We start from the raw sequence: 25,366 nt of genomic DNA on the forward strand, positions 1-25,366 counted from the left end.
CATCTTAAATTCAGTTCTCCACATTTCTGCAGCAGTTTGCTTTTTAAAAAATCATTGTCATGAAAATTCATCAGCATTTAGTGCAATTTTCTGCTAATAAACACATTTTTTGTATGCAGTCCTGGCTAATGTACACATTTTTGCAAGCAGTTTTTCCTGATACATTTTTGCATGTTATTTTCACAAATATATTCCTTTTTATGCACATTTCCTCCTACTAGATGCATTTCTATAAACATTGGTTGGTGAACTGCTTCTTGGAATTCGCGCAAGTGCAAATTTCAAAGGATGGCTGTGTTGCAGTCCCCATATTATTTCAGAGAGTGCAGGTGTGATAGATTCGGCTTGAGATACAAACTGAATTGCGTTTCTCCTCCATCGCTATACTTGAGGGGGTGTAAAAATGGAAATGAACGGCCTTCAAGTCGATTCTGACTTATGACAACCCTATGAGTGGTATTCAGAGGGGGTTTACTATTGCCTTCCTCCACTTGCTGGATCGTCACCTTGTAGTGGGGTGTGGGCTTGCATGTTCCAATGAACACTGTGAGCGATGCTGTTGGGAGTCATGCACTCCCAACAGGGTCACCCATGGCGGTAAGGTCAAGGGAGAGGAACCAGACAAAGAATGAGCCAAGAATGCCCTCAATGGCAGAACTGGCACAATATAACAGTGTGTATGTTACAACGGCTGTGAAGGCGGATGAAGGCTGCAGCAGATAAAGGACTTTGAATCGTCGTGGTACCCATTCCATGGGATCAAAGCCTTTTCCTGTCAAGATTGTGTGTTGATCGTTGTGCGCCGATCTTCCCACATAAAACAACTTCACACCCAGGAGTCTTTCAACCAAATTATCTTGGGAGACAATCTTACTCGGCCACGAGTGATCACCAATGGACCATTGCCTTCCTCTGAGGCTGAGAGGCAGTGACTGGCCCAAGGTCACCCAGTGAGCTTCATGGCTGTGTGGGGATTCGAACCCTGGCCTCCCAGGTCGTAGTTTAACACCTTAACCACCACACCACACTGGCTCTCTGAGGGGGTGTAGACCCGTTGAAAATAATGGACATGACTAACTTGGGTCCATTAATTTCGGCGGGTCTACTAAGTACAACTTGGTTGGATACAACTTCTAACTTGAAATCTATATTGTCATCATTGCCTGCTCTTCACCAGTAGGACCCAGGGTAGGTTATGGAAATTTAAAATACTGGGGCAGGAGAGCCCCCCGCTGCTCACTTTGCTTGTCAACCCCAGGCACCCCAAGCATGCACAGTTGCAGGAGGGGAGAGGGCTCTTGTGCTCAGGTCCTGCTTGTGGGCTTCCCTCAGTTGCCTCATTGGCCACTGTGAGAACAGGATGCTGGACTAGATGGGCCATTGGCCTGATCCGGCAGGGTTGTTCTTATGCTATTAAGATTTGAGTTTTTAAAAGGTAGCTGTCTTTCAGTCCATGTGTTGGTTTAAGAATTGTGAATCAGGTAGTTTCTCATGAAAATGCATGCAAAAACAAATTTCCTTCCCTTTATAGAGGTGCACCCCTTTCCTCTGTCTCTCTGATGTGAAATGTCCCCCTTCTTTCCACCCATATAAAATCAAGACTTGGGCCACTGGTTGCCCACACCTGCTTTTATATGACTGATGTTGTCCAGCTTGGTGTTTTTTTAATAGGCATAGAAGGAAAGAATTGACAATGCTCCCCCTCTCTCTCCCTGAGAGTCGGTCGTATGGCTGGAGCTGTATTTTATCCAGAAACACTACAACAGTAACAGGCCTGGAACCATTTCCAGGTACAAAAATCTGGATGCTGTTTGTCTGTGGCTGAACATTTGGGTGGTAAAACATAATGTATTAAGGAGGGAGCACATCTTTAAACAAATCAGAATTATCTGGCAAGTTTTCAGTCAGCCTTTCTTTAAAGGGAGTATTAACTTGTGCTGATTTAGGTTACTGCTTAATTGACACCAAAGAGTCTAACATTCCCTGTCAGTTGAATTTGCACGGCATGCGTCTGCTTTTGCGCTGCTGCTGACTGCCGTTCAGAGAGGCGCCTTCATGCTAAATCTGTACTGATGTTGACGGGCACCCATCATCCTGACCTCTTGATTCCCTTGTTACACCTTGAAAATATACTGGTGTTGTATTTAAAGGCACCATAAGAAAGAATACAGTGTGTCACAGCAAAATTCATGTCTGTCATCACTGTTGATTTGAACATGGCATGCACTTAAGAGATTTTGTTGAAAAGCTGACATGAAGTTCGGGGTGGGGTGGGGCCACTGCAGGTTAGTGGGCTATTTGTACACAATTTTCTTGTCAATTTTGCTCATCCAGTTACAGCTTAACTGAACATGATTGCGGTCTCTCTCTCTCTTTTGAACAGGTTGCCATTCCGTTAGATTTATGATTACGAGAACACAAAAAGGAGTAGGATTGTTGTGGGGGTGTTGTCTGGACAGAGAAAGAGGAAGAGAGTGACCTAGTTTGATGTGTAAATTGTCAGGAACAGCTGTGTCAAATGGTGATTAAAATTCTGGTAGGAACCTGATGTCCTTGAGAGAGAAACTTGCTTTTACTGAAGATGCCCAAATGCTGTGCACAATAGGTTGTATTTATTTATTTATTACATTTATACCCCGCCTTTCTTTTCATGACTGAAACTCAAGGTGGCTTCCATATGGTTCCCAGGAGGTCTCCCATCCAAGCACAGACCAGACCTGACCCTGCTTAGCTTCAGCAGGGAGCTGGCCTCATGTGCCTTCAGACCATAACCAATGTAAGATTGTATCCAATGTTAGTTCTACTCAGAGCAGCCCACTGGAATTAAAGGACATGACTGAACAAGATTTATTAATTTCAGTGGGTCTACTCTGAGTAGAATTTACTTAGTAGTATACAAGGCACAGCTGTGGGATTTTGCTATTTTTTAATGGTAATCAATGAATTGACTTGTGTGGAACACATTTTCACAGTTCTATGGGTGCTATTCAATCTTGTTCTTACTTAGGATGGTCAAATATCAATTTATGATGGTGCACCAGCTCAGTGGGCTCTCCGACACTGGAGGCATTCAAGAGGCAACTGGACAGCCATCTGTCAGGAATGCTTTGATTTGGATTCCTGCATTGCGCAGGGGGTTGGACTTGATGGCCTTATAGGCCCCTTCCAACTCTACTATTCTATGATTCTAAGCCTCTCCTTCACAAAGATAACCTGGGGATATTAATCTATGCTGTTGTGACAAAGTCCGGTCTAGGTTACGACTGTGAATTGTACAAGGGGTTGCTCTTGAAGACTGTTCAGAAGTAGTTCAGAACAGAGTACACAGGTATTGTTAGGTGGTCAAATAAGAAAATAAGAAAAAGTCTTGCTGGCAGGCAACAATGTAATCAGATTATTGAAAAATGGAGTCCCTTAGTCAAGAATTTGCACAACAAAGTTCAAGATAATGTACGACCACACACCATACTGGGGATACTATCTTCTCTTTTCCAAGTTCTGTAAAAAGCAATAATAATAATAATAAAATATTCAGAATTCTAAAAAGGATCGTCTTGGCCACCATCTTGTCTTTCACAAGAATAAAGGCCAGTCTAGCCCAGCATCTTGTTTTACACAGTGGCCAACCAGAGACCTCTGGGAAGCACACAGGAAGGGCAGGAGGTAAACTGCCCCTCTCTCCTGGCTGCTTCTAGGCAATGGGCATTCAGTGGTAGGCTGCTGCTGATAGTGGAGATAGCATATAGCCAACATGACTGGTAGCTGTGCATAGCATCATGACTCATGCACTTGTTGAATCATCTTTTAAAGCCTTCAATGTTTGTGGCCATCACTGCATCTTATGGCACTGAATTCCATAACTGAACTATGTGAAGAAGTACTCCACACCTCTGCTGGCTCTGACTTTACTTAAAGAGAGATCAGTTGAAATTAATGGATCCAAGTTAGTTGTGTCTGTTGTTTACCGTGGGTCTACCCTGAGTAGGGCTAGCGTTGGATCTTCTTAACTGCGTTATGAACACTGTACCCATGGTTTAAAAAACTTTCCAGGTACCATTTAAGCTCAGTTCAAAATGCTGCTTTGGACGTTCAAAGTCTGAAATTTGAAACTATACCTATGTAGAATGTCCAGGTAAATAATGCAAGGAACTGTACTAGAGCAGGGTTGTGGTCACCTTACATTTCTTCTAAAGCAGTAAAGCAGTAGTGGAATGGCCAAATAAAGAGCCTTCATTGGACAACCATTATTTACCTTATTTGCACCTAGTGCTGTGCTGAAAATGCCAGCCCACTATAGCTACCTGTTAGCAAACCACAAAAGTGGGATAGAATTGTTGAAGATTTTGGACACTTCCACATCATACGTTTAAAGCACTATGATACCATTTTAAACGGTCTTGATTTCCCCCAAAGAATCCTGGGAGTTGTAAAGCATGTTGTGAGTTGTTAGGAGACCCCTATTTCCCTCACAGAGCTGATACCCAGAATGGTTTAACAATCCATCACTCTTCCCGGGGAACTCTGGAAATTGTAGCTCTGTGAAGGGAATAGGGGCCTCCTCACAACTCTCAACACCGTTAACAAACCACAGTTCCCAAGATCCTTTGGGGGAAGCCATGACTATTTAAAATGGTATAATGGTGAGTATGTGGCCTTCTTCAGAGGCAGGAAAAATTCTAGTTATTCTCAGGGGACAGGAGCTTACCTGCTGGTACTGCAGAGGCATTTGTAGAAATTGACATCTTTTCCCTCCATTTATTTATTATATCTATATCCTGCTCTTTCAGGAGGAGTCCATTGTAGCATTAATGGTGCTATGTAATGAGGTGGCATCATTTGAAGCAAGGGATTATGGGATCATGCCAGCCATCAATGGTGTTCGTGGCCATCACCAAACTACAGCTTATATCCAATGCTACTCAGAGTAAGCCTATTGGGTTGTATTCAGAAGTTCTACCCAGGGTAGACACAGTGAAATTAATCAACCTAAGTTAGACATGCCTATTACCTTCAGTGGGTCTACTCTCAGTTGGACTAGTATGAAATACCACCCAATGGAATTAATGGACATGAATAACTTAGGTCTAACAATTTCAGTGGACCTACTCTGAGTAGGACTAACTCTGGATCAACCCTTTTTTTAAAAATATATATATATATTCCTGATTCTGTTTCTGCTTGCCATGGTAAGCTTCCCATCTCTCTGCCCTCCTCCCCAAAGCAAAATGTCCACACTTTCTCCAAAATGACATTATTATTTTCTTTTTTGGCCTACATTTTCCTTCTGTCAAAGAAAAAGTTCCATAATGGAACTCAGTTCTAATTACATCGGAACTCACGTATACCTTCAAGAAACGCTAGCAACAGGCCAGCTAATGGGTTAGAATGAGATTTCACAATATTTTCACTTGAAAGTAAAACTCTTTCTGACTGCCTTAATGGTTACACTTTGGGAAATGACAGCTTTTGAAATTATACAAAATACTTATTTACACAGCAGGATGTACTGACTCCAACAGGTACTTAATTTTTTTTTAGGAAAAAAAATACATATTTACCCAAATAACGTCTCCCTCCCACTTGCTGAGCTTGATGTGCAAAGTGCTCTTTCTTCCACTAGCCAGCTTTTCTTCAGAGAGGTGTGTCTCACCATAATAGGCAAAGGAAATTAGTTGACACACATTTCCTTCATGAGGGCATTATGAAGTTGTTTGTGTGAGACTGAAATCCACAACAAACAAGGAAAGTGAGTTGATAAAAAAGTGTTGATGTCTCGTGAGAAATCATTCACTAGGCTTAGGAGTGGTTGTACTTATAACGTTTCTCCCCTCTACATCTCTTTATACATGATTAGTTGGAAACAGCTGCAAGAAGCAGTGATGACCACCAGCTTGGATGGCTCTAAAAGAGGACTGGACTAATTCATGGGGGTAAGGCTATAAATGGCTGCTAACCCTGATGGTTACCTTCTGCCTCCATTGTGAGAAGCCATATGTTTCTGAAACCAGTTGCTGGAAACCACAGGTGGGAAAGTGCTGTTGCATTCAAATCCTCCTTGTGGGCTTCCCAGAGGCATCTGTTTGGCCACTGTGAGAACAGGATGCAGGACTAGATGGTCCATTGGCCTGATCCAGCAGCCAGGCTCTTCTCATGCTTTCATAGATTTGCTGGTGGCATTTACATTTCTATTCTGTGTTTCCCATGAGCTCTGACCTCAGTGGCCTAGCCACCATTCTGTCAACCCCAGTGACTTGGATGTAGCATTTTGGAGGGGGGGCATTTAATTATGGCAGTTACCAGTAGGGTTGGGTTAGAAATTGGGTTGGTTCCTGTTTTAATGCACTCCCTAAACCAGTATTCAAAGTGAAAATGCAGGGATCCTTTGACATTTGCAATTCTTTGGATTTTGCAATGCAGTCCTCCAAACCAAAAATGTGCACACAAGAGGCACCTTAGTGAAAATAATGTGCAAAAATGCATTATATTGTGGCAACAATTTTACATTTAGGACAGTGCTTCCCAAATTTTCTTTTCCACGGACCACTTGAAAATTGCTGAGGGTCTTGGCAGACCACTTAAATGGTTTTTTCTGCCTGTTGCAGCAATTGTAATATGCTGCAGTAGAATAATGTTATTTTATTGTATTATGTGGAATTCAAATTGTAATATAATTTAAGAAAATAAAAGAAGCAACAAAATACAATACAAATGAAAATTAATATGCTGTCCTGGCCAACTCCATAGGATTCAGATTCACTGGTATGTTTTAACGTGAATTTTCAGCCTCACAGAACTCTCTGCATCTCTGCACCGCATAACTAGATAAGATGTTATCACAGCAATTAGACACACCCCTTGAAACCCTTTAAATAGGCTTGGTGAAGGCATTCTACTTGTGTGGGACTGGGCTAGCAATCTGGCACTCCTACAAACAGGTTGAAAGCTGGTGCCATCTGTGAGCACCTGTGCATCTGCCTGTGCCAAGGAGTAAAATTTCTAGATACCCTAAATGACTGTGTCCTATAACAGTTGGCCATGGAATTGACCAGGTGAACAGTGACCCTGGACTAAATCTTATGTGGCACCCAAGACTTGCTGTGAGATATAAGGGGTTTTGAACCAACTGGGAGAAGTGACCATAGTGCTATTAAATTAAACATTCATGTAAATGGCCAATTGCCAAGAAAATCCATCATGGTCACATTTGACTTCAAAAGAGGAAACTTCACAAGAATGGGGGTTGGTGAAAAGCAAGTTGAAAGGCAAAATCCAGAGGGTCAAATTGCTCCAAAATGCTTGGGAGTCGTTCAGAAACACAGTATTAGTAACTCAAGTGGGGTGTATGCCACTGACCAACTTGCCTAGGGAGATGGTGCCCTCGTACATTCTAGTGGAACTTTCCAGGGGGTCATAGAATCATAGAATCGTAGAGTTGGAAGGGGCCTATAAGGTCATCAAGTCCAACCGCCTGCTCAATGCAGGAATTGAAATCAAAGTGTTCCTGACAGATGGCTGTCCAGCTGCCTCTTGAATGCCTCCAGTGTCGGAGAGCTCACTGCCTCTCTAGGTAATTGGTTCCATTTTGGACAATCTGTTCGAGTTCCTGAAGTTTTCTAAAGTGTGCACAAGTTAACGGAGCCCCCCCCATTAATATTTTTTCTCCAGTAACTTGATCCCATTTAATGGTTTCCCATCTTTTTTCTTGTTGTCATGTGGTCTGGCACCGTAAATGCAGGACACAGAATAATGGCTCAAGTTACAGGAAGCCAGATTTAGGCTGAACATCAGGAAAACCTTCCTAACTATTGGAGCAGTACGACAATGGAGCTGTGACCTAGGGAGGTGGTGGGCTCTCCAACGCTGGAGGCTTTCCAGAGGCACTCAGGAAGTTTTTCCTGATGTTCAGCTGAAATCTGGCTTTCTGTAACTTGAGCCCATTATTCTGTGTCCTGCACTCTGGGATGATTGAGAAGCAATCCTGGCCGTCTTCTGTGTGGCATTTGAAGAGTGCTATCATATCTTCCCCTCAGTCTTGTCTTCTCAAGACTAAACAAGCCCAGTTCTTTTTGTCTCTCCTCATAGGGCTTTGTTTCCAGTCCCCTGATCATCCTTACTGTCCTCCTCTGAACCTGTTCCAGTTTGTCCACATGCTTCCTAAAGTGTGGTGTCCAGAACTGGTGCTCACAATGAGGCCTAACCATTGCCAAATACAGGGGAACTTCACACGATTTGGAAACTATGCTTCTGTCTATTCCACCTAAAATAGCATTTATCTTTTTTGAGTTTCTTTCTTTTTCCTAGATGTAGATCTTTGCACTTAGCCCTGTTAAATTTCATTATGATGTTTTCAGCCCAGTGCTCCAGCCTGTCATGATCACTTTAAATGTTCTTTCTGTCCTCCATAGTATTAGCTATCCTTTCCAATTTTAGGCATTCCTGTACCTCCTCATCCAAGTCATTAATAAAAATGTATAAGTGTGCTAGGCCCAGGACTGAGCCCTGTGGTACCCTGTTTATTACCTCCCCCCACTTGGAGAAGCAACCATTGGCAAGCACTCTTGCAATATGATTCTGTAGCCACTTGATAGTTGTTTCCATCCAGCCCACATTTAGCTAGCTTGCTAATCGGAATATCATGGGACACTTTGTCAAAAGCTTTGTTGAAGCCGAGATATATTATGTCCACAGCATTCCCACAGTCTACCAAGAGGTTACACAATCAAAAGAATGAGATGAGATTAATGTGGCAGGATTTGTTCTTGACAAATACCTGTTGGCTTCCAGTAATCACTGCATTGTTTTCAAGGTGCTTATGCACTGACTGCTCCAGAATCTGCTCCAGAACTTTCCCTGGGATTGATGTCAGGCTGACTGGTCTGTTCTTCCCAGGTTCCTCCTTTTTAAAGATGAGCACAGCATTAGCCTTCCTCCTGTGATCCCCTGTCTTGCACGATTTTGCAAATCTAATAGACAGCGCTTCTGAGAGTTCTTCAGCCTGTTCCTTCCATACTCTAGGATGCAGTTCATCGGGCCCTGGAGATTTGGACTCATTCCAAGTGATTAGGTATTCCTTGGCCATTTATTTATCAATCTCCAGCTGCAATCCTGCCCCTTCATCTTGTACTTAACATTTGTCAGGAGGATCAAATACCATCTTTTGGGAGAAGACTGAGCCAAAGTCATAATTTGTAGGAAGGGCAGGATATAAATCTAATAAATAAATAAATAAATAAATAAATAAATAAATAAATAAATGTCTTTCCCTGCAATAGGGCACTCAGGGTGGCTCACAAAGTTGTCGACAATAAAATCATTCACAATAAAAAACACACAAAAATTAAAATAGTTAAAAATACATAAGAAATAGATAAGAAATATAGGGGATTGATATTCAAAGGGTCTTCTGCCTTTCTTTGTCATCTGTTACCATTTTGCCATCCTCATTGAGTAGCTGAGCCACCAATTTATGGAGGATAAGGCTCTCAATGGCTACTAGCCATGATGGCTATGCTCTGCCTCCATAGTCAGAGGCGGGATGCTCCCAAATATTGGAAACCAGAAAATAGCGGGATATAGTGGAAGCTTAGCGCCCATTTCCATGATTCCAGAAATAATCCATTTGCAAGCCTGGGAACCTGGACAATTGTGAGAGTTTTGCACTAGCTGCAGCTGTTCATGGGATAGGCATCCCAGCATGCAATGTATGCCCACCCTTTAGACATATGCCATTATTATTTTTTGCCTGACACAAATTGTACCGGTATCCTGGCATAGGCGCAGGTATCAGCGTTCTCTTCCTCTTTTCCCCCCTTGTTCAGACACTAACTCAAGCAGTGAATTATGGGGGAACTACAGTGCACATGTGAATAACGGGTGAGGGATAAAAAAAATCACTGTTGCAGCAGTGTGAAGGCAGTTGCACAGAATGCCAGTATATCAGCTGAAAAAGCCACATGACAGGAACTGCTGTGGGAAAGGAATTTTAGAAATGAGGACAGAAGCTTCCATTTTAAGCTGCAAAACTGGCCTAATAAGCCCTGATGTATGAAAGCACCCCTAGGTGGACCAACTATCTGATTTGGTATAAGGCTTCCCATATATATCCCCTCATTTTATGATATCTTGTGGTGGGTTTTTTTTGTTTAGTATTGGTCGGACTCAGGCTGCATATAGACTCTGCCAGATATGCCTTACAATTTGAAAACCTAAGACATTCACTCTCTGAGCAATCCTGTTCCAAACAGGCCTCTTGTCTTCCCAGCGCATGTGATGCACTGAATGTGTCTAAAGTGTAATATTTAATTGCATTTTCTTAATCTTCGCCACTGTATTGCTAAGCTTTCTAATACCTTTAAAATACAGAATCTTGGGCTTATCCTAATTAAAGAATCTCAGTTTAATCCATATTGCATGACAATTCAATTTGTTGATTGCTTTCTCCCCCTCGCCTGTCTTCTCTTTCCCCCTCCCCCCAACTGCCCCCCCTTTTTTGATATTCCCGTCAAATGTATTAATTCAACATGATGAATCCTGTATTCAACCCACTGGAGTGAATAATTAAAATTAGCTGATAAAACTTTCAGCAGAATTACTTTATGAAATTGCTGAACAGATGTGTCATTTTAATGAAAATCCACAGACAAGCTCCTTCTCCCCCTCGGCAGGATAAAAATATTATCCCCACGGCACATACTTAATTTGGTGGTAAATACACTCCGAGCGATTGCTGGAAGGGAAAGAAAAAGCAACTTGTCACACTTAGTAACTTGATTTTCCCCCAGCATGCCGTAACAGCTATCTACAGTAATTCATAGCGCTCCATTGTTGCTGCAAGTCCCAAAGAGAACTTATTAAAATGCAATAATCTCCTATTTAAATAGAAACAATAACCATTAAATTTCCTGTGGATCCAAAATTGAGCACAAGCCCCATCTGGTAAGAGTGATTAGAAGACTGATGAGGGAATTTAATTTGCAACATCCGAAGACTAAATCGGAGCCGATCAGGTCACCTGGGACGCAGAGAGCCGCTTCCTGTCGTCTTCACGAAATCTCGACTTAAACTGAAAATAGAATGCAGTAGTGAAAATGTTACCCAGGGGCTGAGATTGACAGAACTGTATTTCATTCAGGCCCTCCAATGGATTTACTGAGCTGTGAGAAATTTGGGGTGGGTTGTTTGGGTTCCCCCCCCTCACTTGTCAAGTCTCGCTTCTACAGAGCAGGTTCTAATGATCTTCCTTCCTTTGCTGCTAAATGAGGTGTGTTTACTGCCAGTTAATCATCAGAAGTGCCCATACCAGCAGTAATTTCATGTTAAGTTACTGCTAAGAAGTCCAGCCATGTGTCTTCAAACATCCCAAAGGTAACAGGAGAGTGTGTCTTATTTCTAAATGTTCATGGTGACTACTGCAAACTACAGTGTTCCTCCTAGACACTAAGGGTGAGCTAGACTGGCCTTTTTAGAGGGAGCGTCCTTTGCTTAAGTAAGCCTTTGCTTAATCTGAAGGAAAGTTCTTGGCTCGCAATGTCTGCAAAGTGCTATAGATCCATTCAGAAGTTTATACTTTATTAAGCAAATCATAGAGTTGAAAGGGGCCTTGTAGGCCATCGAGTCCAAGCCCCTGCTCACAGCAGGAAATCCACAGCTAGAGCATCTCCCGCAGATAGCTGTCCAGCCTCTACTTGAAGACATCTAGTGAAGGGGATCCCACCACCTCCCTAGGCAGTCGGTTCCATTGCCGAACTGCCCTTACTGTCAAGATGTTCCTTCTAATGTCCAATCTGAATCTACGCTCCTGCAACTTAAAACCATTAGACCTAGTCCTACCCTCTGGGGCAGCAGAGAACAAATCTGTACCCTCCTCTATGTGACAGCCCTTCAGGTACTTAAAGAGTGCAATCATGTCACCCCTCAGCCTTCTCTTCACCAGACTGAACATGCCAAGTTCCTTCAACCTTTCCTCATAAGACTTGTTCTCCATACCGGCTATCATCCTCGTCGCCCTCTTCTGAACCTGCTCTAACTTGTCTATATCTTTCTTAAAATGAGGCGCCCAGAACTGAACGCAGTATTCCAGATGAGGCCTGACTAATGCAGAATATAGTGGGACTATTACTTCCCTCGACCTGGAAACTATAGCTCTGTTTATGCGGCCCCAAACCGTGTTTGCCTTTTTTGCCGCAGCATCACACTGCTGGGTCATGTTCAACTTGCGATCCACTACAATTCCAAGGTCCTTCTCACACGCACTACTGCTAAGCCGGGTATTTCCCATCCTGTACCCGTGCATTTTGTTTTTGTTGCCTAAATGCAGAATCTTGCATTTGTCTTTATTGAATTTCATTTTATTAATTTCAGCCCAATTTTCTAGTCTATCCAGGTCCCTTTGGATTTTATTCCTGTCTTCCATTGTGTTAGCTATCCCTCCCAGTTTCGTATCATCCGCAAACTTCATAAGGCTTCCCTCCACCCCATCATCTAAGTCATTGATAAAAATGTTGAAGAGTATCGGCCCCAGGACAGAACCCTGTGGCACTCCACTCGAAACCTCCTTCCAGTCCGAAGTAGAGCCACCGACGACCACTCTTTGAGTACGGTTTTCCAACCAGTTGTGAATCCACCTGACAGTATTTCCATGTAGTCCGCATTTGACCAGTTTGCTAATCAAAAGGTCGTGGGGGACTTTGTCAAACGCTTTGCTGAAATCTAGATAGATGACATCTACAGCATTTCCACCATCTACTAAGCTAGTGACCCCATCAAAAAAAGAGATAAAACTGTCATACTCCGGCGGATGCCTTCAGGGGCTAGGGTCCTAGGTACAGTAGATATAAGCTTTCAACAAAGCTTTTTAAAAAATATTTTTAACATTGTTTTGTTTTAATGTATTTTAAGGTCTGTTTTTATGATGTTTTAAAGTGTTTTTAGAGCTTCCGTTTGCCGCCCTGGGCTCCTGCTGGGAGGAAGGGCGGGATATAAATCAAATAATAAATAAATAAATAAATAAAGTACTCACCAATGATGGCAGGGTTGCAGGTGCAGCCCACTCAAACAAACCGAGGCCAAGCACAGGGAATCAGTCTAGGTCCAAACGTGATCCAGAGACAAAAGTCAGGCAACAGTCCAAGGACAATATCACAGGGACTTCAGACAAAGTTCAACAGGGCAAACCAGAAGGACTAGGATCCAGAAAGTTGTGTTTCCAGCACCCTGTAGTCTCAAGAGGCCTACTAAACCATGCCCTTACCATAGCTTACTCATGAGCTGACCAATCACTAAAGATCTTAGCACTGGCGCTCTTGAAGACAGGGGAGGGGCATTCCACCTCATCCTCTGACAGTTCCAGGAGTTCTTCATCAAATGTCAACCTGGAGGGCCCCTCAAGGGTATCCTACGCATTGGATTCAGGGCCCATGCCTGCTCCTCAGGTCCTCAACCTGTGGGGTGTTTGTTTCGTCCCCTGAGGCCTCAGTGTCTGGTACACAGTCTGGGCTAGGCACAACAGAAACCTCCCATACACAGAGAACATTTAGCTCTGGGAAGGAGAACCTGAGGACCTCCAAATAAAGTTGGACTACAGCCCCCATTAGCCCCAGGCAGCATGGCCAGAAATCTGTGATGATGGCTCTAAAGTCCAATATCTGTCCTGCCTAGAGTTTGACACAGGAGTTGGAGGTGAGTCTGGGAATAATTCTTGTTTTATTAGAGTCACCGTTACATCAAAAGCCATGCGTCTCATAGGCCTCCCTAGTCTAGCTCACTACTGGTGCTAACTATGCTAACTAAGGAGTCTCTGCAGCGTGAGGAGTAAGTTGACTCAGCACTCCAACCAGAGGGGCGCCGCCTTAAGTAGGAAAAGTTTTCGCTTGTAATCTCTCACTCCTTCAAAGACTCTCCCTCTGACCGAACCACTTCTCGCGTCGTCTCGCGCGGGGTGAAGGGGGCCGAGCTTCTGCCTGCTCATCGGACAGTACAGGCTCACTAGGTGAAGGGGGCGGGAAGCGAGTTGGCAGGGAAACATTTGAAGGTCTAAGCAGAGCGTCCTGGGGGGCTGGAGTTGGCATGTGTGAGAAATCGCTCCCCAATTGCTCTGGCAGCGCGCTTGCAGGTGGCAAGACGCTATTGGTGGAACAGGCTCCAAGCCACCTGTGGGAGTGTCCAGAGAGATTGAAGGGTTGCTAATGCTCTTCCCTCCCTCAAGGCTCTCAGAAGTCTCATCCTCCTCTGCCCACTCGCTCTGACGCTTTTGGAGTAACTGGGGCTCAACAATATCAGTGGGAGGCCTGCATGTTCTAGGTCCTCGGAGCCTAGGGGAGGAGACCAGTAAAGCAGGGGTATGGGGACTCTGAGAACCAAAGTCCATTTGACATTCATTGCATAGTTTGTGTCCTTCAGTGCACAATTTTTCATCCAGAAGTACAGGATCTGGATTAGAGTCTGGCATTGTGTTTGTATAGAGGAGGGATGTGCTAGAATTTCACCCAATTCAGTTTTGGTACTGAATTTTCCGTTAATTCACTTACTCACTATTGTTGCAGATTGGATTTTTATGTAGTGATTTTCCATGACCATTTTCGGAAATGGATTTTTCTTTTAAAAAAACAAAAAAAGAAAATCTGAGTCATTTTTTTAAAAAAAGGCTGCATCAATATTTCCTTCAATTTATCAATATTTCCTTTAATTTGTCGACATTTCCTGTAAAACTTTCAATATTTCTTTCAAAAATATCAATATTAATATCAATATTTTGTCAGAGGGAAAAAAACTCCGGATCAGTAAAAGTAGTGGCTTGCAGACAAAGAATGAACTTGAATCAATATCAGCCTGTTAGGTCTGCAGAATGCTTTTTAAACCAGAACTGGCCAATGGATCCCATCCCTAGTGTAGAGGATCTTTAACCTTTTGTCAACCACTGTGGTCTTGATCTGGATAGAAGGGCCTGTGTCTACAATATGCATGATAACAAAAGCCCTTTTTTTCTTTATAGAAAGCTGGCATGAACTCTTGGACAAAAGGTCTTGCTACTTTATTTTAGAGTGTTTTCCATTAACTAAAAGTCTTTCATTTTGAACTTTAAATGCAGTTTCAATACCAATTTGCATTCTCACTTTGTCTGTGAGCTGCACCCCTTCAAGAAATTAGAGGTGTGTGTTTGTTGGGGAAGTTGAAATGTATGTCTTAATAAATCCCCAAGGTAATCAGAAAGAGAGACAGCAAAACGAAACAACTCGTAAAATATTCCACTAAGTCCTCAGGGAATACTTAATGTACACAAGGTCAGGCCTTTGTAATGTTAATTTAAGACTTGTAGGAAGCGATCCATCATTTTTAAAGAGCAAGGTTGCCATCCCTGATGACAAGTTTATGTTTTGGAAGCAACTTCAGTCCCTATGTCTCTAAGGAAAATAGAAGCCAACAGATCTCCCATATTTCGTGCCCAAAATACCCCCTGTCTAGGAAGCACTCACCTGTGCAAAAATGTCATATCTGGGCTACCTGATCACAGAGCCTGGTTGGCCTCTTGTAATTACAGAAGGAATATTTCCCTGGAAACTAATACCGTTTTTCTGCCCTGCAGGGTTGCATCCAACTAAGAGGAGACCCAGTGGTCTATTAGGTCAAAGAGGGCACCGATCCACCAACCTCAGCCTGCCTTCACCTGCCTGACTTCCTACTTACAACCAGTCCAGGGGTGTGACACTACCTTGCATTTACTAATCAGCAGGGAAGAGGGTGGGGACAAAACTAGAATGAGTTGGCTCTTTCTGTTATTGGCTCCACCTCTGTCTACTGTTCGGGCTCCCTGCCTTCTGCCCCACCAGTGCCAGTGGGCACCAGCCACCACTGAGTAGACCTATTGAAATTAATGGGCTTAAGTTTGCCATGTTTATTAATTTCAATGGGTCTACTCATTGAACTAAATGGCACCAATGACCTAGGGAGGTGGTGAGCTCTCGAACACTGGAAGCATTTAAGAGGCAGCTGGACAGGCACCTGTCGGGGACGCTTTAAATTGGATTCTTGCACTGAACAGGGAGCTGGACTCGATGTTCTTAGAGGCCCCTTCCAACTCTATGATTCTATGATCCTATGATTCTACCCTGAGTAGAACTATGGGATGCAAACCTTTGTGCCGGCCCTGCCATTGGGCAGTGTGAGGCAGCCAAGTCTGGATAACATGGAAGGGAAGTGCCTTTTAACGGTATTTAATTTTATGATTTTTTTTCTACTGCCAGAGTGATGGAGGCCATTTCACCAGAGGTCTCCAGGGAAAGGAGAAATCCTCCAACCCTTTCTCAGGTGTGGGGGCATGAAGGCAGCTTCTTTTTCTCTCCACTTCCCAGAGAGTATCTTCGTTGCTGCTGTTGCAAATGGCAGTGCACCTACTCTGTTGGCACCTTGGCTATCATTTTGCATCCTCCACAATGCCTTAGATACAAGTGTGTGTGGGGGGGGAAATCGTACATTTCTCTGGAAATGTTGCCCCATGCTTAGCCCATAAATATTCAGTTGTAAAGTGGGCAGAAACTAATAAAGCGGGCCAACAAAGAACTTCCATGAGATCCTTTCTGGTTCTCACTGGATACAGAGATTGCATAGACAAGTATATCATAGAATCATGGAATAGCAGTGCTGGAAGGGGTCTATCAGGCTACCCAGTCCTCAATGGAGGATCCAAGTAAGCTACATTGTGTGTTCCCTGGCTAAATGCAGTGATGTACTAGGCCCCTCCAGGCATCATTTTTATTCAGCATTTATCATGATTTCTGTTCAGCATTTATCATGGGAGAAAGTGTGGGATAACAAATTTGATGGTGATGGTGATGGTGATGGTGGTGATGATGATGATTTGTGCATGTGATGTTGGTAGGGCAGTTATACACCATCCTGCTTCTGGTACAATTTGTGCCTGTAAAGGTTTGGGGGCAGTCATACTGTTTCATTTGAAACAGGTGCATGTTCCATAATTTCCTGCAAAAATTGTGTAACTTTTTATGCCACAAATGTTTGGGAGTTCTTGGGGAGGAGGTTGGAGTGGTGGCTTTGGTCTGAATCCCTGTCCAGGCGGCAATAATGTGGTGTCATTGGGGATGCATTGGAGAACAACTAATAAAGTGAAATGATCTGTGGATGATCCAATATAAATCCACCACTAATGCAATACTATTGTATCAATGATATGTTGCAAAACATACACACATGCACACACACCAGTCTAGAAAGGGCTACCGCCATGAATGTTGCATCAACAGTGTAGTTTGTAGAGTGTATCATGGTAATGATGAAAGGACTTCCCCTGTCCTATTCTTTTGTTGTTACATAGATTCACTTTGCCCTGCATCCCACAATTCCGGCTTAACTGGGAGAAAAATCCGATTTTGTTTGCATTTTAATGAGAAACTACCTAATTTACACTTCTTGAACCATTATGCAAACTGAAACACAGCTATCTTTTGAAATTTGCATTTCTCCAAATTTTGTGATTCTCCAAACAGCCAGTATGTGCACAAATGGCATTAGGGGAAAAGATGCATAGCAATGAATAGATGCCAACCTCAAATACGATATTAGAGAAACTTGGCAGTTTGAAAGTTTGTCGTTTTGTTTACTAAATACAAGCAAATGGACATGCTAAATTAAATTATACTTGATTAAATTACCCTAATTTGCATAGGGAGAAATTGCCAATTCATTTTTTCCTGGAAAACCCACATTAGCAATTAAAATATGTATTTTAGGATCAGATATATTTAGGGAGTGTGTACAATGAGATAAAATACATATTCAAATGTGGACTTTATGATAAAATATTTATTTAAATATGAATTGTTTTGCAGACTTTAAAAAAACCTCAGATTAATACAGAAATAAGATGGGGAAGACCAATGCAGAATTCATCTTTGGAGTTCATGGTGGTAGAGTTAAGACATATAGAGAAGTGTTCATTAATGTGGGCTTACCTGTCCATCTCTGGAATCTTCTGCCAATCCATTTCTCATAAATTTAGTCTAATTTAACAGGGAGGAAAAATATTGCAACAATTTAAAATACAACTCTCATTTTTCTCCATACCAGTTTTATAAATTTTAACCATGCCTCAACTTGCCAATCTATTTCTGCCTCCTGAACTTCAGCTGGCAAGTTCAGGCTGTTGTCTTTACCTTCCTGAAAGATCAGCTGATTTTGCCCTTAGGTGGCTAAGAGGCTTATAGTCCTGAAGGATCTGGAATGCGGCCAGTAGCATTCTGATCCCTGACGGGTTTGGTTCTTCTATAGAGCCACAATTTAAAACTTGTTTCTGCTGGGTTTGCATGGAAGGATCTGTCAGTTTTGGTTCTCTCCATTTCTCATTTTTTGAAGAAAAAAAATATTAAAAAAAATGTTCATAAAAATTCTCCAGCATTTTAGAGTGAATTTCTGAGAAACACATTTTTATATGCAGTTTTTGATTAACATACACACTTTTGGAAGCAATTTCCTAACATAATGCATTTTTGTATTTCCACCAATATATTCATTTTAATGCAAACTTTCCCTAACATATGGATTTTTGTAAACATTGGTTGGAGAACTGCATCACATCAAATAAATGCAAATTTTGAAGGTTGGCTGTGTTTTGGTTTTCGTATTGTTTCAGAAAGTGGAAATCTGGTAGATTTGGCTTTAAATGTCAACTGAATCAAATTTCTCCCCCACCCCTAAAGGTTTGAAAACCTTAGATCTAGCTCAAATTCTTTGGCACTTGAGAGGGCAAATCTTACTCTGATAGCTGGGAACTCATGTAAGAACTGAATCAAATTTCTCCTCCATCCCTAATTAAGAGAAACTCATCCCTCAATTTCCCTTTCCCCTTATTTTGGGAAATGACTGTGTGTCTGAAAGGTCACAGCAGTGGAGGCAAACTCCTAAGCACACAATTTCCCTTCCATGCATTCAGCATTACTCTTTCTGCCGATGATACCCTTAGGCATCTTTTACTCTTCTCACAGATGGTCTCACTCAGCCCTAACAAAATATTTTAAGCCATTGCATAAATTTAAAGCAAGAGGCCCCTAAGGTGCACCCGTATGAGCAATGCAGTAGCAAAACAAGTGAAATGAATCCAGAGGGTTGCTCCATTATCTGTAGAAAGTTCTGGAATCAAATGACTAGATATAGAGTGGTGGCTTTCAGATCACTATGGGGCATATACGAACAGAAGATACATATGGAGTTTCATCTGCCCTTAGGTGGGGATTGTTTTGCCTTTTATGCCTAAGGAGGTCCCACAGGGTCCATCTCATGCCCAGGGATGTAAGAAGGCACTGATTTCCATCCCACCCTATATTTGTCACATGCAGCATTGTTCCTTATCTGCTTCAGTTTGTCTTCCAACAAGAACTACTTTCTTCATCTGTCTGTTCACAAGGGCAATTTTTTTACATAATTATGTAATTAATTACATTATCATAATGTCATTCCACCTCATTCATTTTAATGCAAAGGAAACACAATGTAAAGCGAGGAGAGGAGAGACATAATAAATTACATATCGCTTCAGGACTGAAAGCAATGTCAGTGAATACTGGTTGTATTTGCTGGGTTGATTCTGTTCCAGACATGGGATGAATAAGCCAACTTTGACAATTTCCACTCCTGTCCTCTGTCAGAATTCTCTGACATCCCTCCTCATGCCCCATGCTCTTCAACATCTAAATAAAGCTGGTAGAAGAGGTCACTTGGAGATATAGGGTGGAGCATCACCAATACTTACTATTTCAAGTTATATCCTGCCCTTCCTCCCAAAAGAGCCCAAGGTAGCAAGCACATAAATCTTTAGAAACATTAAAAAAACCCACAATAGCATTCTCCCAATCAGTGATTTGAGGGGTAAACAGGAATATCTTTAAATTACTCCTGAAAGTCCTTACTGAAGGAGACAGATGCATCTCACCAGGGAGGGCATTCCACAAATGGGGAGCCACCACTGGGAAGGCTTTGTAATGGGTCAGTGCCAACAGGACAGCTGCCAGTGGCGGCACCACCACTTGAGTTGGTGGAGGACCTAAAAGTGCCTGGCATCAGTAATGGGCTGGAAAAAGGCCCGTAAACTAAAGCTCAGTCCCAACAAAGTGGAGGTTCTGTTGGATGAGTCCTCTGTATATTCTGTGTGATGGCATCCAACTCGTTTTGGATAGGGCTTCACTTGCTCTGAAGGACCAGGTTTGCCATTTAAGAGCGCTCCTAGATCTAGCTTGGATGCTAGGTCTATCTGTACCAAGAGCGGGGAACCATTGTCCAACAATGATGTCCAACTTGACCTCCATGTATACTAGCTGGGAAATAACTTTCCTGCTCTTGCAAAAAAAGAAGAAGCTAGAAGTGAAATCCAATATCTCTCTCTTCCACCACCATCACCCTCACTACTGCTTCTTTTATATGTGTGGCCTGGCTTCTTTGTTTCAGCATTTCTGTGGTATATAATAATGGATGGTGTAGGGAAAAGCTAATGATGCAGTCTCTAGATGTTCCTTTACTATGCAGGGTACTGATAATGAGCTTCGAGTAATAAGGTACGGGTCCCTAAAGATGCATTCTGATTACCTTGGAGGTATTTTCCCCTGTCCGCTCCTTTCCTCCTTGATGTTTCTGTAAAGAACATTTGGATTTTGATGAGGGTTTTGTGTATTTGACTTTTAATTAGATTTGCAGTATGTTAGGTTAATAAACTGCAGCCACACTGAATTGTGTACAGCCAAGAGTAGCAGAAGCCCTTCCCTTCCTCCTTCTAATGATAATGTTCCTCTTTATTGGCATCTGAGAGGGTAAATGTTGCCCCATACTTAGATGATAAGCGTTGCCTTAACTGGGCAGAAACAAACTGGGAACCACTTCATGCCAACGAGCAGCATCCATGGGATCCATTCTGATTCTCTCTGTATATAGAGCTTGTATAGACAAATCTATTGTGTGAACTGTGGGCCTTTCCGCACTTAACAGTGGCAGAGTTGCTGTTTGATCCAACATTTTTAAGAGTGAATTTCTAGCTGATTGGCTGGACATTTGGTCACATGTCACATACTGAAGACCTTCCTCTTTCAACAAGCCTTTTAAGTAGAGACTTATCCCACCCTGTGTCTGTGTGAGAAATACTTTTTATATGTTTTTAAAACTTTTTTTAAAAAAAGATTTTTTTAAATATGAGTTTTAAAAGATGTTTTTGAAGATGTTCTGTTTTAATAGTAAAGTCTTTTTTAAAATATGTTTTAGAGTGTTTTTAGTGTTTTTGTTTGCTGCCCTGGGCTCCTTCTAGGAGGAAGGTGGGATATAAATTTATTTATTTATTTATTACATTTATATACCGCCCCATAGCCAAAGCTCTCTGGGCAGTTTACAGCAATTAAAAACAATAAAAAACAAATATACAAATTTTAAAACACAAAAAACAATTTAAAAACACAATTTTAAAAAAATTAAAAACAATTTAAAAACACATGCTAAAATGCCTGGGAGATTATAAATTCCTGCTCTGGGCTCCTACTGGGAGGAAGGGCAGAGTATAAATCAAACAATAAATAAACAAATAAATAAAATTAATGAACAAAATTAAATAATGTCACTCTTATTGGAGGGTGAGTGTGGGGTTTTTCCTTTCCACACTAATGGCAGATTGTGCCCAAATTACAAAACTTTATGCGGCTCTAGTCACACCCCTTACATACTCTTGTGTTTCTCTAGCTAGTAAGTTTTATTTATTTATTTCCTTACATTTGTATCCCCCCTTTCTTTCAACAAGGAATTCACAGCAGCATACATGTGGCTCCCAGATGGTCTCCCATCCAGACCTGCTTTGCTTCAGCAAGGTGGTGGCTGCCTCATGGGCCTTCAGACCATACCCTGGGCCATTTAAATGTCAAGAGTTATGAGCATGCATACGAGGATGGTCATGTGTGTGTGTGTTGTGAGTGGAATGCCTAGTATTCTGGAATTCTAATCATGTGGGCTATGGCCATACTACCCTGAACACACTCGATCTTGTCTGATCTCAGAAGCTAAGCAGGGTCAGGCCTGGTTAGTACTTGGATGAGAGACCGCCTGGGAATATCGGGTCCTGTAGGCTTAGAGGAAGGCAATGGTGAACCACATCTGGATACCTCTTACCATGAAAACCCTATGAATACATCCAAAGGATTCATAGGGTCGCCATAAGTTGTAATCGACTTGAAGGCATATAACAGCAACAAACCATGTGGGAGTAGAAGAAATTACAAGAAGTTAGATGAGAGGAACTATGAAGCCAATGGAGACTGGTGCTGATTGGGACTGGTACGGCAAAAGACAGGGAGGTCAAGAGTAGGTGGAACCAGAACCAATGGCAGCCTGAGCCAGAGCCAGCAATAATAGGTGGAGCCATCTAATTCTAGTTTCATCCCTGTGCTGAACTCTACAAGGGCAACCCTGAGTTGAAGGAGGAAGAGCCTGACAGGCAGTGTCTTCCCCTTAACTGGTTGCAAGCAAGAAGAGATGCAGGTGGGGGCTGGCTGAGGGCAGACTGTGGTAGGTGGGGCAATGCCCCATTTGCTCTGATGGACCACCCTGTACGAAGTAAGGCTCGTCTCAGAACCTCAGATGTCTTCCATATCCTCCCTCTGAGTACAGCTTGTAAAGTGACAGCTCGCACCAGCCAGAAGGAAGTGGCACAAAACAGACCTCTCTGAAACCATGCCCGCCAACCTCCATCATCTCCAGACAGCATGCCACAAAATCCAGACCCCCACACACACATAGTGTAACTGTACCACTTTTCATGGTGAATGCAGAAAGGCCCTGTGTTGCATGTTCCATGGCTACATGTAGCACCATTGAAAGTTGCTACTTGCCCCCCTCCTGGCATTCTTTTTTTCTATTGAGCATTTATCATGATTTGAGGTCATGATGTTATCAGGGCAGTTAACACGTGGTCACCCTTTCAATATCATTTGTGCCTGCAAATGCTTTGGGAGCAGCCCTACTGCTTCATTTGAAACAGGTGCATGTCCCATAATTTCCTGAAAAAAATCCTGCAATTTATATCACAAAAGTTTGTAGGGGATTGTTGCTTTTCTTTGTCCCGCTTTTGTTGCACTAGAACACAATAATCCCTGTCCAGATGGCAATAATGCTATAACATTAGGGAATCATGGTGGAATGGCTAATGGGGAATAAAGTGAAAGGATGTGTTGATGGTCCAGTATAAAAACACCAGTACTATTATTGCATCAATGGGATGCTGCACGATACACATGCAAAAAGAAAGAAAAGGTGTGGACAGTCTGGAGAGGCCTGTCGTCATGAACATTGCATCAACAGTGTATATTGTAGAGAAGGGGCATCTCACTTTGAATGCCAACCAGAGTGAGGAGGCCCATCTTGAGATCTTGATGCTAATGTGTACAGTTGAATGACTATGAGCATGCTATAGCCTTCTGTTCTGCATTGAGTAACCCATGTACAAATAAAGCTGTATTGGGCCTTTCACTATTCCGAGGACAGGAATTCCTTAGGGCAAAACAAGGTTCGCCCTCTCATGAGACATTCAGTGGTATCCGGCAGTAGTTCTGCAAGCTTAAGGACTTTTGGCTGTTCATAGAATCATACTTCTCCCCTCATGCCTCACCTACTCTCCTAGAACTGTTATGGGGCTCCCCCAGCCCTCCAGAGCAGATTTGGGAGGATGCAAGAGGAGCACTTGGAGAGGAAAGGGAGGGGAAGTACCATTGTGCATGTGGAAATCCTTGCGCTACCACAAGTACTCTGTTGGATACCACCCCAGGTATCTCACCCAGTGAGCAATGGTCTAGAACAGCCTTGTCCAACCTTTGGGCCACAGATGTTGCTGGACTACAGTTCCCATAATTCCTGACCATTGGCCATGCTGGCTGGGGCTGATGGGAGTTGCAGTCCAGCAACATCTGTGGCCCAAAGGTTGGACAAGGCTGCTCTAGAAGGAGCCATAGTTTATAGTATATTGAGAATTAATTGATAATTAACTTATAATCATTTGATCAAATTAGGGACCTCTGGTAAAAGGAGATTGTGCTGAAAAATTTAGTCCTTCAGATGTGATTGAATTGTCTCCTGTACCTATATGAACCTGCTCAGGCCCTAAGATCATTCTCATAAGCCCTTGTTTTCCAGCCCACCAGCAACAGGACCATTTGACTGGTGGCCCCACACTTGTGGAACAGTGCTCTGCACAAATTTGGGAAATAAATAATTGGCTGCCGCAGCTTTCAGCTCCTTTAGTTTGTCTTGTGCCTCCCCCACCCCACAGGTCCTTAGTTACTGATGGGCATGTGGACCGATGCTGAAAGAATTTGACCATTGGGCAGATGTATCTAAATATGTGTTTACATGTGAATGGATGTGGATTCCCTCCCCCCTTTTTAAAAAAGAAACAACACAGATTTAATGCAGAAATGAAACAGAATGGACTGAGCCTGCATGTAAAGCAGATATTTGACCATTGAGCTAGGGTCCTTCCCCAAAGGCGAAAGGGTCATGGATAGGAAATAAACAGCTTTGTCCTCAACGATGATGCTGGCATGTTAATGCCTAGTTGATAGCTGGATTTATTTGTGTTTTAGATGTACAATTATTTTATTTTTTATTTATTTATTTAATTTAATTTATATACCGCCCTAAGCCCAAGGGCTCTCTGGGCGGTGTACATAAAATAAAGCAATCAGGAATATATAAATACAATAAAACAATAGAATCAAACCAACAAAGGTAAACAAAAATAATCAAACAGTAGCAAAATACAACAATACATATAATAATACGCATTAAAATGCCTGGGAATATAAAAAGGTTTTCACCTGGCGCCGAAAAGATAGCAGCGTCGGTGCCAGGTGCACCTCATCGGGGAGACCATTCCATAATTCGGGAGCCACAACCGAAAAGGCCCTATTTCTAGTCACCACCCTCCGAGCTTCTCGATGGGATGGTACTCGGAGGAGGGCCTTAGATGTTGAGCGCAGTGTATGGGTAGTTTCATATTGGGAGAGGCGCTCCACCAGGTATTGCGGTCCCATGCCGTGTAAGGCTTTATAGGTCAAAAACAGCACTTTGAATTTAGCCGGGAAACAAATAGGAAGCCAGTGCAGATGAGCCAGAACGGGTGTAATATGAGCGGACCTTCTTGTCCGTGTCAACAATCTGGCCGCTGCATTCTGGACTAACTGTAGTTTCTGAACTGTCTTCAAGGGCAGCCCAACGTAGAGCGCATTGCAGTAGTCCAATCTAGAAGTTACCAGAGCATGAACTACTGAGGCGAGGTCGTCACTGTCCAGATAGGGACGTAGCTGGGCTACCAATCGGAGATGGTAGAAAGCATTCCCTG

The 25,366-nt window shown here is 42.6% G+C and overlaps 1 protein-coding gene and 1 pseudogene across 6 annotated transcripts in view; both read left to right on the forward strand.

Annotated features, from left to right (window-relative positions):
- AUTS2 (activator of transcription and developmental regulator AUTS2) overlaps nt 1-25,366 on the forward strand; it is a 934,700-nt gene that overhangs the window by 414,733 nt on the left and 494,601 nt on the right. The window lies entirely within an intron of this gene.
- LOC133374540 (5S ribosomal RNA) lies at nt 21,984-22,102 on the forward strand (annotated as a pseudogene).

This window comes from Rhineura floridana, chromosome 21 (genome assembly GCF_030035675.1).
Source record: "Rhineura floridana isolate rRhiFlo1 chromosome 21, rRhiFlo1.hap2, whole genome shotgun sequence".
Taxonomy (NCBI): Eukaryota; Metazoa; Chordata; class Lepidosauria; order Squamata; family Rhineuridae; genus Rhineura; species Rhineura floridana.